Source organism: Carcharhinus amblyrhynchos, chromosome 25 (genome assembly GCF_965287045.1).
Source record: "Carcharhinus amblyrhynchos chromosome 25, sCarAmb.v2.hapA, whole genome shotgun sequence".
In the NCBI taxonomy this organism is placed as follows: domain Eukaryota; kingdom Metazoa; phylum Chordata; class Chondrichthyes; order Carcharhiniformes; family Carcharhinidae; genus Carcharhinus; species Carcharhinus amblyrhynchos.
Window position 1 is genome coordinate 14,208,060 of NC_137348.1, and position 14,562 is coordinate 14,222,621.

At 42.3% G+C, this 14,562-nt stretch overlaps 1 protein-coding gene across 4 annotated transcripts in view; it reads left to right on the forward strand.

The window, feature by feature from the left end:
- The first annotated feature begins 4,665 nt into the window (after positions 1-4,665).
- The window catches only part of LOC145358087 (ras-related protein Rab-14), a 37,794-nt gene continuing 27,897 nt past the window's right edge, over positions 4,666-14,562 (forward strand). Inside the window, exon 1 of one of the 4 annotated variants that reach the window (XM_080211759.1) lies at positions 4,666-4,746. The gene's annotated coding sequence lies outside the window, so the exon portion shown is untranslated. The other 3 variants (XM_080211760.1, XM_080211758.1, XM_080211761.1) reach the window with 3 other exon arrangements.

Sequence of the window (14,562 nt, forward strand, 5' to 3'; positions counted from 1 at the left end):
AAGTTTGCATTGGTCCTATAGGAAGTGTTTCTGGGGAATTAGTAATGAAAATTAGGATCATGGCGGATGAACTAAATGGGTATTTTGCATTTGTGTTCACCATAGAGGACACAAGTTTAAAGTTTATTTATTAGTGTCTCAAGTAGGCTTACATTAACACTGCAATGAAGTTACTGTGAAAATCCCTTCATCACCACACTCCGGCACCTGTTCAGGTACTCTGAGGGAGAATTTAGCATGGCCATTGCACCTAACCAGCCCTGGGGAGGAAACTGGAGCACCCGAAGGAAACCCATGCAGACACAGAGAGAATGTGCAAACTCCACCCAGACAGCGACCCAAGCCGGGAATCGAACCCATGCCCCTGGCGCTGTGAGGCAACACCGATAACCATTGTGCCCTCAAAATTTGTTCCTTCCCCGCGGGGAATTGAACCCCGGCCCTCCGCATGACAGGCGGAGATACTAATCACTATGCCAGTAACATCCCAGAAATATCTGTTATCTGAAAATGAAACAGAAGGAGGAACTTGGGAAAATTATAATCACCAGGGAAGTGGTATTGAGCAAATTGTTGAGTCTTTGAGCTGAACAATCCCCTGGTTTGGATGGACTTGACTCTAAGGTCTTGAAAAAAGTGACTAATGAGATAGGTGATGCTTTGGTTAAAACTTTCCAAAATGCCCTATATTCAGGGAAGGTTAGATTGGGGCAGCACAGTGGTTAGCACTGCTTCCTCACAGCAACAGGGACCTGGGTTCAATTCTGATCTGGGGTGACTGTGTGGAGTTTGCATGTTCAATCACATATCTGTGTGGATTTCCTTTGGATATTCCGGTTTCATCCCACATTCCAAATATGTGTGGGTTAGATTGATTGGCCATGCTAAATTGCCCCTTAGTGTGAGAAGGATTAGCAGGATTATGGGAATAAGGTCTGGGTGGGATTGTCATCGGTGCAATCTCGATTGGCCAAATGGTCGCCTTCTGCGCTGTAGGGGTTCTATTACTGGAATTTGACTGGCACGCCCACCCCAAATCCAGGGCAGGCAAGGCTCGCAGAATGGCATTCTCCATTGGCATCAGGTGGGATCTTATGAGCCTTGAGTGGGTAAGGTGGTAAAATTCTGGTGCATGATTCTATAAAAACAAATGTAACTCCTTTACTCAAAAAGGGAGGAAGACAGAAAGCAGGAAGCTATCGGTCAGTTAACCTAACATATGTCATGGGGAAAATGTTAGAAACTACTCAAAGATGTAGGACTATGGTGGATGGATTATATATAACAGGGTACTGGAAAAATTCAGCGTAATCAGGCAGGGTTAACATGGTTTTGTGAAAGGAAAATCCTGTTGAACCAATTTTTTGGCGTTCTTTGAAGGAGTCACATGTGCAATGGTTAAAGGGGAACTGGTGGATGTACTGCATGGGGATTTCCAGAAGGCATTCGATATGGTTCCATATCAATGGTTATTGCAAAAAATAAAAGCTCATGGTGTAGAGGGTGACATATTGGCATGGATTGAAGATGGACAAGCTCACAGGAAACAGAGTTGGCAAAATTGGGTATTTTTCTGGTTGACGGGATGTGAACCTCAACCTTTTACAATTTATATCAATGGCTTGGATGAAATGACTGAAGGTATGGTTACTAAATTTACTGATAGTTAGGAAAGCAAATTGTGAAGTGGACACAAGAGGCTACAAAGAGAAATTAACTGAGTGGGCAAAAATTTGGCAATTGGAATATTATGTGGGCATATGTGAAATTGTCCATTTTAGCGGGAATAATAAAAAAGTTTATTATCTAAGTGGTGAGTGATTGAAGAGCTCTGAGATGCAGAGGGATCTGGGTGTCCTAGTGCATAAATCACAAAAGACGAGTACACAGATACAGCAAGCTAATAGAATGCTGTCTGTGAGAGGAATTGATTACAAAAATAGCGCCGTGAGGCAGCAGCATTAACCATTATGCCACCAATTTTGACCCAACAATAGTGAAGAAACAACGATTATAGTTCTGAGTATGTGAGAAATTTCAGCTATTGGAAGATACTAGAACTTTAATACAAACTCCAGTTGGAAAAGTGAATTGAAAATGTGATCCCACAAAGCAACAATTTCTTCAATAAGCCTCGTGATTGGCACAAATGCTGCAAGTTTGAAGGAAATACTGACAATGTCAAAAACATTGGCATCCACATTATGTGGTCTCTTGAGAATTCTGTTTTTATTATTCAGTAGATTATTGTGTGCAAGGCAGTTTTGCACCAAGTTCTCATTATTGAAAAGGTTAATCTTTCAGATATTGCACAGCAGTCAGATGAAAATATAAATCCTCTGCTCGTTAACAGTTCAAGCCAGACTGTGAAGCAAATGATACAAATAAATTAACGTGCTCTAACTATAACATGGTATAAGCTTCTAACATTGATAGTACTTGGCATTTGCAAAACGTTTTAACATTTAAAATCGTAATGTTTTATTTAACATTCAGTAAACTTTTTTATGGAAAAAATACTGGATGGTGGAAATCCAAATTAAAATTGTGAAAGCTGGTCCGGCAGCATCTGTAGAGAGAGAGACAGTTAAATTGTCAGGTCTGATGAAAGGTAAATGACTCGAATCGTACTGTGAAATTTTACTGGCACGTCTGCCCAAGCTTTGTACGATCCCGCCCAAGGCCAACAGGGAATGTGGTTTTCCGAGCCTTGCCCGCCCCTGGAATTGGGAATTGCCAGTAAAATTTTGGCCATGGCCTCCTACCATGCAGAGGAGGTCATTTGGCCCATCAGGTCTGCACCAACTCTCTGGTAGAGTATCTTACCCAGAACCTCTCCCTCCCCCTATCTTGTATCTCCACACATTTCCCATGACTAATCCATCTAACCCGCACATCTTTGGATTGTGGGAGGAAACCGGAGCACCTGGAGGAAACCCATGCCGACAGGGGGAGAATGTACAAACTCTACACAGTGACCCAAAGCCAGAATTGAATCCAGGTCCCCGGCACTATGAAGCAACAGTGCTAACCACTAGATGACCATGCCACCCTTGTTAACTCTGATGCCATTGGGCTTGTGCTGAGTATCTTTACATAAGTCTTTACATAAGTATGTTGCTGCTATTTAAAATTAGCATATGGAAACACCTAACAATGCAGCACCAAGCTTGACTTGCCAACTCTCCAGGAATACCCTGGAGTCGACAAAGGATTAAAGATGAATCCCTAGGATATTGCTTTGAACAACCCAGGAGAAAAAACATTAATTGTCATACAAATCTTGGATATGGGAAAAACAATCCAATCAGATGATAACGGGTCTTTCTAATAAAGGTAATAATTGAGATTAGATTCCAGTGCATGGGGTAAATAGGGATGTGAAAAAAGTGAGTTAAGAGTTTAAAACACTTGGGCGTCATAAAATTATGAATTGGTGTGCAGCAAGAGGTTGCAGGTGGACGACAAAACCTTGCTTGAATATCGGAGAATGGTGACTGATGCTTCACAAGCTGACATACTATTATGTTGTGTCAAGCGTCCTTAAAATGCTTTGTCCAGACCTTATTGAAAAAGGGGCAAATAGGCAATGGTGTAAGGGTGGAACTTGCCACAAATTGTACTACACAGCGGTGCCAACAAACCACAACACATTCAGAACCTAACCACACAGATATTGCTGTGGAGAAAGAACGCAAGTGGGAGGGAAGAGCTCCCTGCCCAGTTGCAATGAGCTGCAATGAAGGGGAGAGCTCCCTACCCAGTTGCAATGGGTTGCAGTGAGGAGGGGGAGAGCTCCCTGCCCAGTTGCAGTGAGGCGAGGGAGAGCTTCCTGCCTGGTTGCAATGGGCTGCAGTGAGGAGGGGGAGCTCCCTGCCCAGTTGCAGTGAGGTGAGGGAGAGCTTCCTGCCTGGTTGCAATGGGCTGCAGTGAGGGAGAGAGCTCCCTGCCCAGTTGCAATGAGCAAGGGGAGAGAGCTTCCTGCCTGGTTGCATTGAGGGGGAAGAGTTCCCTGCCCAGTTGCAGTGAGGCAGGCAGGCAGGCGGGGGAAGTACCCTGCCCAGTTGCAATGAGTGAGGAAGGGGGATGAGCTCCCAGCCCAGCTGCAATGGGTTGCAGTGAGGGGGAGCCCCCCGCCCAGTTGCAGTGAGGAGGGGGAAGAGTTCCCTGCCCAGTTGCAATGAGTGAGGAAGGGGGAGAGCTCCTGGCCCAGTTGCAAAGGGTTGTAGCGAGAAGGGTTAGAGTTGTCTGCCCAGTTGCAATGAGGGGGAGAGCTCTCTGCCCAGTGGCAGTGAGGGAGAGACTCCCAGCCTGGTTGCATTGAGGGGGAGAGCTCCCTGCCCAGTTGCAATGGGGAAGGGGAGAGCTCCCAGCCCAGTTGCAATGGGGAAGGGGAGAGCTCCCAGCCCAGTTGCAATGGGGAAGGGGAGAGCTCCCAGCCCAGTTGCAATGGGGAAGGGGAGAGCTCCCAGCCCAGTTGCAATGGGGAAGGGGAGAGCTCCCTGCCCAGTTGCAATGGGGAAGGGGAGAGCTCCCAGCCCAGTTGCAATGGGGAAGGGGAGAGCTCTCTGCTCAGTTGCAACGAGAGGGAGATCTCCCAGCCTGGCTGCCCTGCATAAGAACCTCCTCCCCTGAAGCATTGATGACGGCGTTGACCCCTGACCCGGCCCTGTGACCAGCTGCAGGAAACCCCGTCGGAAGGAGGCGCCATCTTGGAAGTCGCGGGGAAGGGAAGACTTTTCAGAAGTGATTTTGTTTTGTTTTTTTTGGGGGGGGGTGTGAGTGCCGGGGGAGGGAAATTGGCGAAAGGAATCGGATAAAGATCGGCAGCGGCGGAGGAGGTTGTGTGTGTGTGTTGTGGTTTTTTTTTAAATTTGCAGAAGACGGTAAGGCGATGGGGGTTTGCGGGGATTAGCCGCGGGGAGGAGGGTGAAGGAAGCCTCGGCTCCGGCTCCGGCTCCTCCTCAGCGGCCTTTTGTTGTGTGTGTTTCTGCCTTGTGTTTGGAAGCGGTAGCTGGATTCCTTCCCCCGTCCCCGGAAGGCCCGGCTCAATCCCCGGCCCTGCCTTGCTCAGTCACACCGCAGTCAGAGCAAGAGGAGGAGGAGGAGGAAGAAGAGGGAGCCGCTCCCCTTTCCTGTCCCCTCAATCTCGGTGCCCGTCTCCTCTATTCATTTTAAACACCCTTTTTGTTTTGGCCTCTGTTTTTATTTAGATTAAATGAAAACATAAACCTGGCCTTTTTAAGAGGCGATAGTGAAAGGCTGAGAGGCCTGGTTATCATTCCATCCTCTCAAAACTCTCCCCCCCCCCCCCCCCCCTAAATAATACAGCAATTCGGTTGGCTTCTTTGGCCGCATTATCCAACTGATATTCGTGGCGGAACTGATGTCTGCTCGGGGTGGGGATGGGAAGAGCCTCTCGCATGAATAATAAGCTCTTGGTGCCCGCCCGAAACCCACAACCTCAACTTCTGAGTTGTATTTTTTTTAAATTGGAGCCTCGGTATTTGCGCACACACGCACTATCCCCAGATTAGTGCGTCTGCAAGCCCATTGACACCAAACTGTTCGGTTGTCTTTCGCCTTTTTGTAGTGCCAGGCTTTTAGATGACTCGGTACAGCAGATTTCTCATGACATTCGTTTGCAGTGGCCAGGATAATTCTGATATTCATCTGGGTAACAACTGATTCACTTATGATCATAAATGACTCTTCACACAGATGTGCATAGTAATGATATTTCTCCTTGTCTGCAGTACTGAATCAAATGTCTTTTTGTGCACGTTGAGTTAAATAATACGTTGTGTTATTTTATGTTGGCCTGTCAGAATGCAGGTTTTATTTAAATTAACGAAATTGAGTTTGCTAGAACATAACTTTTTTAAAGAAGGAAATTGAGAATGACTAGCATTGTATAACTTTCTGATGTGGTTTTGCATTTAACAAAGTTGTAAGTTTAGAATAGCTTTAATTGTGTGGGCAATACGAGTTGAAAGAGTGAACTTGCTTTTGGGCAGAGTTGAATAAAAAGTGCTGATGTAGGAGTCAGTAGAATCAAAGAATTATTACAATTGTGCAGGAAGCTATTCGAGCCACTTGCCTTGTGTCACTCCACCCACCTTTTCCCTTAGCCTTGCAAATGTTTTCCCTTCAGATAATTGTCTAATTCACTTTTGAAAGCCACAGTTGAATCCGCCTTCACTGCACTCAGTTAATTCCAGATCCTTACTGGATTTAAAATGGGAGGAAAAATGTTAATGCTTAGTGTTCCCTTTGGTTCTTCTGCCCTTTTTCTTAAACTGGGTCCTGAGCAGCACGGTAGTCACCACTGCTGCCTTACAGCGCCACGGACCCGGGTTCAATTCCTGTCCGTGCGAAGTTTGCATATTCTCCTTATGTCTGTGTGGGTTTCCTCCCACAGTCCAGCGATGTGCGGGTTAGATGGATTGGCTGTGCTGAATTGCCCCTTAGTGTCAGCTAGGATAAATGCATGTGGTTAAAGGGATAGGGCCTGGGTGGGATTGTGGCTGGTGCAGACTCTGGGCCGAATGGCCTCTTCCTGCACCACAGGATTCTATGACTGTGGTGTCCTGTGGTTCTTGACCTTTCTATAGATGAGATGAATTTCTCCTATCCACTCTTCCCAGAAGCCCCAGTGATTTTGAACATCTGTCAAATCTCCTCTCGGCCTTTTTTAGGATAAGAGCCCCAGCTTCTCCAATCTTACTCAGCACTTTAAGTGTACAAGACCCTGATCTAAATCTTTCTCGCCTCTGCCTAGTGGATACTTTAGTCCAGAGGTCAGAAACTTGCTACCAGTGTGACATGGTTTTTTTAAATTTCTCCAGACCAACAATCCTGTGATACTAATTAGGAATCTGAGATATCAAATTGGGGGCTTTCTTTTTTGTTGACAGGCTTATGTCCGTAATAAACCAGGTTGAGGTTGTTCAAGCTGACTCATTAGATCCTTGCAGCCAATAGAGAGAGAAGACCTGTGCTCCATGGTTAGGACTGAGGTCTGGTGTTATAGAATCTGAGCCTGAAAGATATTCTATCACACTTACCTTACAATGTGCAGTTTCATGTCTGTAAAGCAACATGTTCCATAACATAATCACAGATTCCCTTGACAGTCAGCAGTTTTACAAAAAAATTATTTCCCTTGTTATCTAATGCTGGGAGGTAGAAGTCAATTGTAGATGTTAGCCTTCCTTATTTTAGTATATATGATGTCGAAGCGAGCTTAAAGTAAGTTAAAGTTTATTTCTTTGTCACAAGTAAGGCTTTAATGCTGCAATGAAGTTACTGTGAAATTCCTCTAGTTGCCACACTCTGACACGCAAATTCCTGATAAAGGATATTCTGCAATGAAGAGTGTGCAATTGACTCCTGATACTCAATTTTAGAAAAATTGAGTTAACAGCATAGTGGGAGTCCAATACTCCGAATTAAGAAGCTTTTAAGTATGATTTGAGTATTTGTGAGCTTTGTCTCATATTTGGTCATAATCTTGGAGGTTTTTTTGAGAAAATGCTGCCAAAGTTGTATGGTTTGAATTTAGTCGCTTTATTTTCAAAGAAGAGGTGTTAGTATCTTGGGAGACATTGGTCTTTCTTTAGTTAATATGTATTCTCTGCATTTGAAGAGTTCTAATGTTCTGATTGTCTATCGGTAACGGATTGATGTGTTGGTCAATGTTAATTTAGTATTGGCACTTAGCTCATATCCTAATTCTACAAGAGTTTGGAATAGATATATCAATGGGTGTGGAATATGGCTAATTCCACTTTATTGCTTGCAGTTAGGCTTGAAATTGGGTGGAACTTGGAAGCTGAAGTTGAGTGGTAATTCCCACCTGGTAATTTCTCTTCAGGCACTGAATTTGTAATAAATTCTTGCATCATTGAACCAGAATTCCAACTGGGAACTTTTGGAGTCCAGTTTAACTATCAGCCCACTTAGTCATTGTTTTACAGTTGGGCTTCTGTTCTTGTGTGTTGCAGGAAGTTAGTATTGTAGTAATTGTGATCACCACAAACAGTGTATATCCTGTACATGAACTGCTCTGCCTCATAATGTAAAATTTAATATCTGGAAATAATTTGGACACATTTGGTTAGAGATCGCTGTTTTGGACTTCATTCCTGTTTCCTCTTGTCTATATTCTCTAGGTGGCAAGTAATAATGTCTGCACCACAAACATTTCCATGACTGCATTGGTACTGAGATAACTAGCAGGTAGTTGATGCTTAGTGTCTTTTTGTGATTGCTTTGCGTCTGAAAAGAGTATCTAAATCCCATAAAATTAATGTCAGATGGAGCTCTGTTTTAAGATGTGTTCCTGTGGTGGTTGATGTGAGCTGCTATATTTATCTCCTTTAGTAAAAGTTAAGAACTTTCCTTTACGTTGGGTGCCTCGGGACATTCCAGAATGTTTCACTAGAGGCAATCATTACCCCCAGAAGAACCTTCTGTTGTGGTGCGCTCTTTTGTAGTGCTGAGAGTTTTTTTCAAACATCTATTTTTTAGCAAATAAATTGGGTCATGTTTTAACATGTCATTTAAGATTGTCAGTACAAATAGAGAGTAAAATTTTACATGTGCAAAATGGAAAAGCATTGGCATGAAGCATGCCAGAATTGAATACGCTCATGTGTGCATGAGTTTTATTGGATCTAACTCTTCAAATTTGAAATCTTATCTATTTTGCATTTCTGGAAAAACAGATTGGAGGAATTGTGCTAGTCTCTCGGTTTGCAACTCATTCCTTTCATATGTTGATTTATGTAGCTTAAGAATTGTATATGTGATGAATGTTCCTGCTGGGCTGAATATGTCTGAATTGTTGACACCCAAGAATCTCAAGGCATTGCACATGATGAGTTGGTTGAGGAATTGAGTGTTCACATTGAATCTGTACAGCTTTAATGCAATTTTTAAATTCTGAATTAAAAAATGTAAAGAAAATGAGTGGACGGTAGCAGACTCATATATTTGTATTCAGTAATACTGCTATGTATGGACAACTATCGAAGTGCAGATTAAGCAGCAAAGAAGTAGTTGCTGGAGGATTGGCGTCAGTAGCAACAGCAAAGTGATTTAAGTATTATAAAAAGAGTTTGTTAGCTCTGGCCACCAAGTATATAGCATTTCATCATTCCAATGGGATGTACAACAGCTAATCTTATAGAATTGTGTGTTGGCTTTAGGATGAATCATTATTGCTTTTGTAAGGTGACTGTGCAATAAACGTGACTTGAACCCATTGATTAGAATTTAAGGTTGTAACCACTCTGATTTGATTTTTAATAGATGGTAACCAAGGGATTTGATTTTTGTTCTGATATTTCAAAGCTTCAAGTAAAATGGAGAAAATCAGTCAGAATTGAATTTTGGATACAAATTTCTATTGTAACTCAGAAATTGGCTCGGGAACAGTATTTTAAGCGATTTTACAAATTGAATTTATTAGTCTGCTGGATATAGCTTTATTTTCCATTTAACTTATAATTTTTAAACATGCAGTCAAACATGTTTTTCCATCAGGTGTTCTTTTTGTCATCTCATGAGATTTCCATCATCGTTTTGTATAAAATGGTTAATTCTATCTAATATACTTGGAAAGTCTAATGCAGATTGGAGCATATGTTTTGATTAAGTATTTAACTCGGTTGTCTCCAGTGATATTGTGGCTCTAATGTGACATTTTCACTTCTGTACATTCCTGCATTATTGCATACAATCTGGCTTCCCTCTTTTTCGCAATTGCCTTAAAGTTTTTTGAGAACGAGTAATTTATATGTTTGTAATATAATTGCACTGTGACTTAGCTGAGGTATGAGTGCGCATAAGACAAATGGATATTACAGAGCTAAATTGGTTGACTAGCGCTAACTGATTTGGGAGTGCACGGCTTTATCATGTACCAGCAATCCTTCAAAAAATGTTCTAATTCACATGAAATTTCAAATATGGAAAGAATTTTTAATGCTCTGATCTCTGCCTCTCTATCTTTAACTCTGTTGCACACCCAATCCTTCTCCAGTGCCTGTCTATTGACCAGCTCAGTGGGATTAACTGACTGTAATCAGAGAATCATTACCAATGGTTTTTATCTTTCCCTCTTCTCAACCTGCCGTCCCTCGTATTATCCTCCTCCTTCAAATCTGAAGACATGAAGTTAGATTTCATGTATATGCTAAAGTCCCCCTTTCTCTATCCTGACTACTATTTTGGTTCTGTACAGTTAGACCACTCTTAACGTCCAGGTTTGGATGAATTTAAATATCCTGGTAGCCAAAAGCATTGCTTTTAACATCAAACTTTGCACCCTAACCACAGATACCATCATCTTCCTGTATTGTGCTATTGGATAGAACATGACTGTGTTTGCAGTCTCAGCATCCTATTAGCTTCCATTTCCATTGTATTCTCTGTAACTTGGCTTACCCATCTTCTCAAATACTGATCCATGTTTTTGCAATCTGTGTGTTCTTCTGGCCAGCATTCCAGCCTCCATCTTCATCAAAAAAAACCTCTCTCCATTAGTTACATTTCTACCTAGTAACAAAGCTCCTTGACCTACAAAGGAATAGATCACTTACTATTTTCCAATAATGCTGCTTTTAAAAAATCTTAATACCCTGAATAGACATGTTAAAATTAATCAAATGTAAAGTTTTTCTGGTGCTGAATTTGGTGCAAGTTATTGGTTGTAAACTCCAGCCTGTATCCAAAGTTATTATCCAATTCTTGATAAGTGAGTCTCTTTTTGTGCGTGCGTGCGCGCTTGGGGGGGGGGGGAAGCTGAGGAGAAGGGACTTGCACTGGATTTATATAGCAGCTTGCCTGTCTTCAGGATACCCCAAAGTGCTTTACAGTCAGTGAAGTATAGTGCAGTTACAGTTGTAATATAGGAAAATTGGTAGCTAATTTATACACAGCGAGTCCCTAGAAGCAGCAGTATGACATGACCAGATAATTTGTCATTGGAAATGTTGATTGACGGATAAATGTTGGCCAGGTTTCCAGGGATAACTTGAATTTCAGAATCCTGCAGTGAGATCTTTGGGCTTCAGTTTAACATATCATCTGAAAGATGGCACCTCTTGACAGTGTAGCATTCTACTGCAGCGTCAGCCTTGATTTTCGTGCTCCAATTCTGGAGTGAGTCTTTTAACCCACTTGAGGTAGGAGTGCTCCCATGGCTGATAGAAGGGAGGGATGAGTATGTTACATTAGGAGGTAGGCATGTCATCGGACTCTTGAATGTTGAATGATTGGGTTATCTAGATTTTGTAATTGAATAGCAGACTTCATAATTTTACATGTAGTATGAAAAACATTGTTTTGTCTGACAATTTGATTAAGATTAAAGAAACAACTGATGTATGCTAGTTTATTTTTGGAAACAAATTTAAATGGAAAATTCTGCATTCATTACTTTGGGACATAAATTTAAAAGTTTTTAAGACGATCTCCTGCAAGTAATTTACTGAATTAGTCAAGTTTGAATGCCAAATTGCTTATCCGTACTAATGTGATTAATGCCTGTATTCAGTTGGCAAAAATGTGGTGCTTGGAATCCTGAGTGCTAACTGACTTGAGTCTGTTTCATGCCAACCAGAGAGGGCTTATCTGTTTTTTTTCAATTGCATAATTAAGATTTTCCTAGGCTCTGGAAGGGAAAAATCATCTGGGATTTGTTCTGTACCCTTTTTGTTGGGATGCAGATGTGTATGAGCTGAACAAAATTGCAGGGGTGACTTGGTAGCATAGTGGTTAGGACTGCTGCTTCACAGCTCCAGGGACCTGTGTTCAATTCCCAGCTTGGATCACTGTCTGTGCGGTGTTTGCACATTCTCCATGTGTCTGCGTAGGTTTCCTCCCACGGTTCAAAGCTGTGCAGGTTAGGTTGATTGGCTGTGCTAAAATTGCACTTAGTGTCCTGAGATGCATAGGTTAGAGATTAGCGGATAAATATGTAGGTATGTGGGGTTAGGGACTGAGTGGGATTGTGGTCAGTGCAGACTCCATTGGCCAAATGGCCTCTTTCTGCACTGTAGGGTTTCTATGATTCACTTAGCATATAGACAAATAATTTTCTGTCATTCTGAAGTGCAGAGGTGAGATGGCATTAGAAAATAACAAGAAGGGACAAGAGATGGAGGAGGAAAATACTTAACTTTTCCTGCAAGTCAACTGCTTCTCAAACTTGTAACTCTGGAAATTTAATTTTACATCACAAAACAGTTCCTAAATTTGAGGAATAGAATTGTTTATTTACATTTAGCATGCCTGTTTAAAGCATTTTTTTAAATACTGTGATAGTAAACATGTAGTTCTGTTCTTGCTGACAGTTACAGACCAACTGATTTATCTTATTCTGACACTAGCAAGTTCTTTTTTGTGGGTTTAGGATTAACAATGCTAAATTGTCCCTTGGTGTCCTGGGTTGGGTAGGTTAGTAGGATAAATATGTGGGCTTAAGTGGGATTGTTGTCAATGCAGACTCAGTGGGCCAAATGACCTCTTCTGCACTGTAAGGTTTTTATATTTGTCATCACCAAGTTCCATTGTAACCAGTGACATATGGCAAAGTCAAATGCAATTCCTCCCTGTTTTGTTGGTTTGAGTAAATGTGGTTAGTGTGGAAAATCTGTAGACATGTAAGCAACTATCCTAACTGAAAAACATAGCTAATCTATTTAAATTTCTCTTGTTGATATTTTGACTCTCCTTGGACTTACTACTTGAGATTCTCTGGATAAAGGATTTAGAAACAATATTGAGAAGGCATTCGGGAGACGTTTTTGAGTTAATTAATGAGCCCGCGTAGATCAGAACATTTTATTCCATTCTTAGTTACAAAGCCAATGCGTAGAGTGAACTGGGTAAAAAGTCTGACAACACCAGGTTTTAGTCCAACCGATTTATCAAATAAATCGGTTAGAATTTATCAAATAAATTTTTACACTGTGTTTACCCCAGTCCAACACTGGCACATCCACAGAGTGAACTGGACAGACCTAAATCCATTTCCTTGCCTATTCCAAAAACCAATTCAAATTGAATCCAATTCATGGTCCCCACAAGGGAAACAAACTTTATCCCCATCTTTTATCTAATCTGTAATAATCTTGTACACCTTGATCAAATCTTCCAGCAATCCCCTTTGCTCCAAGGGGAAAAAATCTCACCTGCTCTAATCCAACCTTGCAACCAAAATCCCTTACCCCATACGTTTCTAGCAAATTTCCTTTGCATCCTCAAAACCATTAGGTCTTTCTTAGTGTAATGACCAGAACTGGATGCAATGCACTAGCTGGGGCATTTTTATTAAAAAGGTACAAGTTACTTCCCTGTTTAGTATTCAGTACACTATCTATGAAGTCAAAGGTCACATTTGCTTTGTTAACCACTCTCCTTTGGTTTGGAAATAGCTGGCTATTTAGCATGTCAGGAACTTTGAACATAAGAAATAGGGGTAGGAGTAGGTCATCTAGCCCCTCGAGCCTGCCCCGCCGTTCAATAAGATCATGACTGATCTGTCGTGGCTCAGTTCCACCTTCCCGCCCTCTCCCCATAACCCTTAATCCCCTTGCCTATCAAAAACCTATCAACCCACGTCTTAAATATATTTAGCGAGGCAGTCTCCACCACTTCAACGGGCAGAGAATTCCAGAGATTCACCACCCTTTGAGTGAAGAATTTCCTCCTCAACTCTGTTCTAAACCGTCCCCTCTTTATCTTGAGGCTGTGCCCTCTAGTCCTACTGTCCGTTCTGAGCGGGAAGAGCCTCTCCACCTCTATCCTATCCATCCCATTCATCATCTTATGTCTCAATGAGATCTCCCCTCATTCTTCTAAACTGTAATGAGTACAAGCCTAGTTTATTCAGCCTCTCCTCATAGTTCAACCCCCTCAACTCCGGTATCAGCCTAGTAAACCTCCTCTGCACTCCCTCCAAGGCCAAAATATCCTTGCGTAAGTACAGCGACCAAAACTGCACACGGTACTCCAGCTGCGGCCTCACCAGTGCCCTGTACAGTTGCAGCAAGACCTCCCTACTTTTATATTCAGTCCCCCTCGCTATGAAGGCCATCATCCCATTAGCCTTCCTGACCACCTGCTGCACCTGCAGGCTGGGTTTTTGCGACTCATGCACAAGGACCCCGAGGTCCCTCTGCACCGTCGCATGCTGCAGTTTTTCGCCATGTTAGTAATAGTCCTTCCCACCATTATTCTTACCAAAGTGGACAAGCCACTCTGATCACAAGCCACTCTGAACATGTATCGATGGTACAAGACATCGGGGACACATTATAAGATTTATCACAGGTAATGCAGGGGGATGTGGGGAAGAACTTATTTTACACACGTGAGTGATAGTGACCTGCTTTACGTGAGTATGGAAATGACAATGATTGCAAAAGAAGATTGGGCACTTGAAAGAAGAATTTAAGCACTATGGGAATCAAGCTGGGGAATGGGATTATGGATTGCTTTTCAGAGAGCCACTGTAAACATGATGGGCAGAATGGTCTCCCTTGTGTCAAC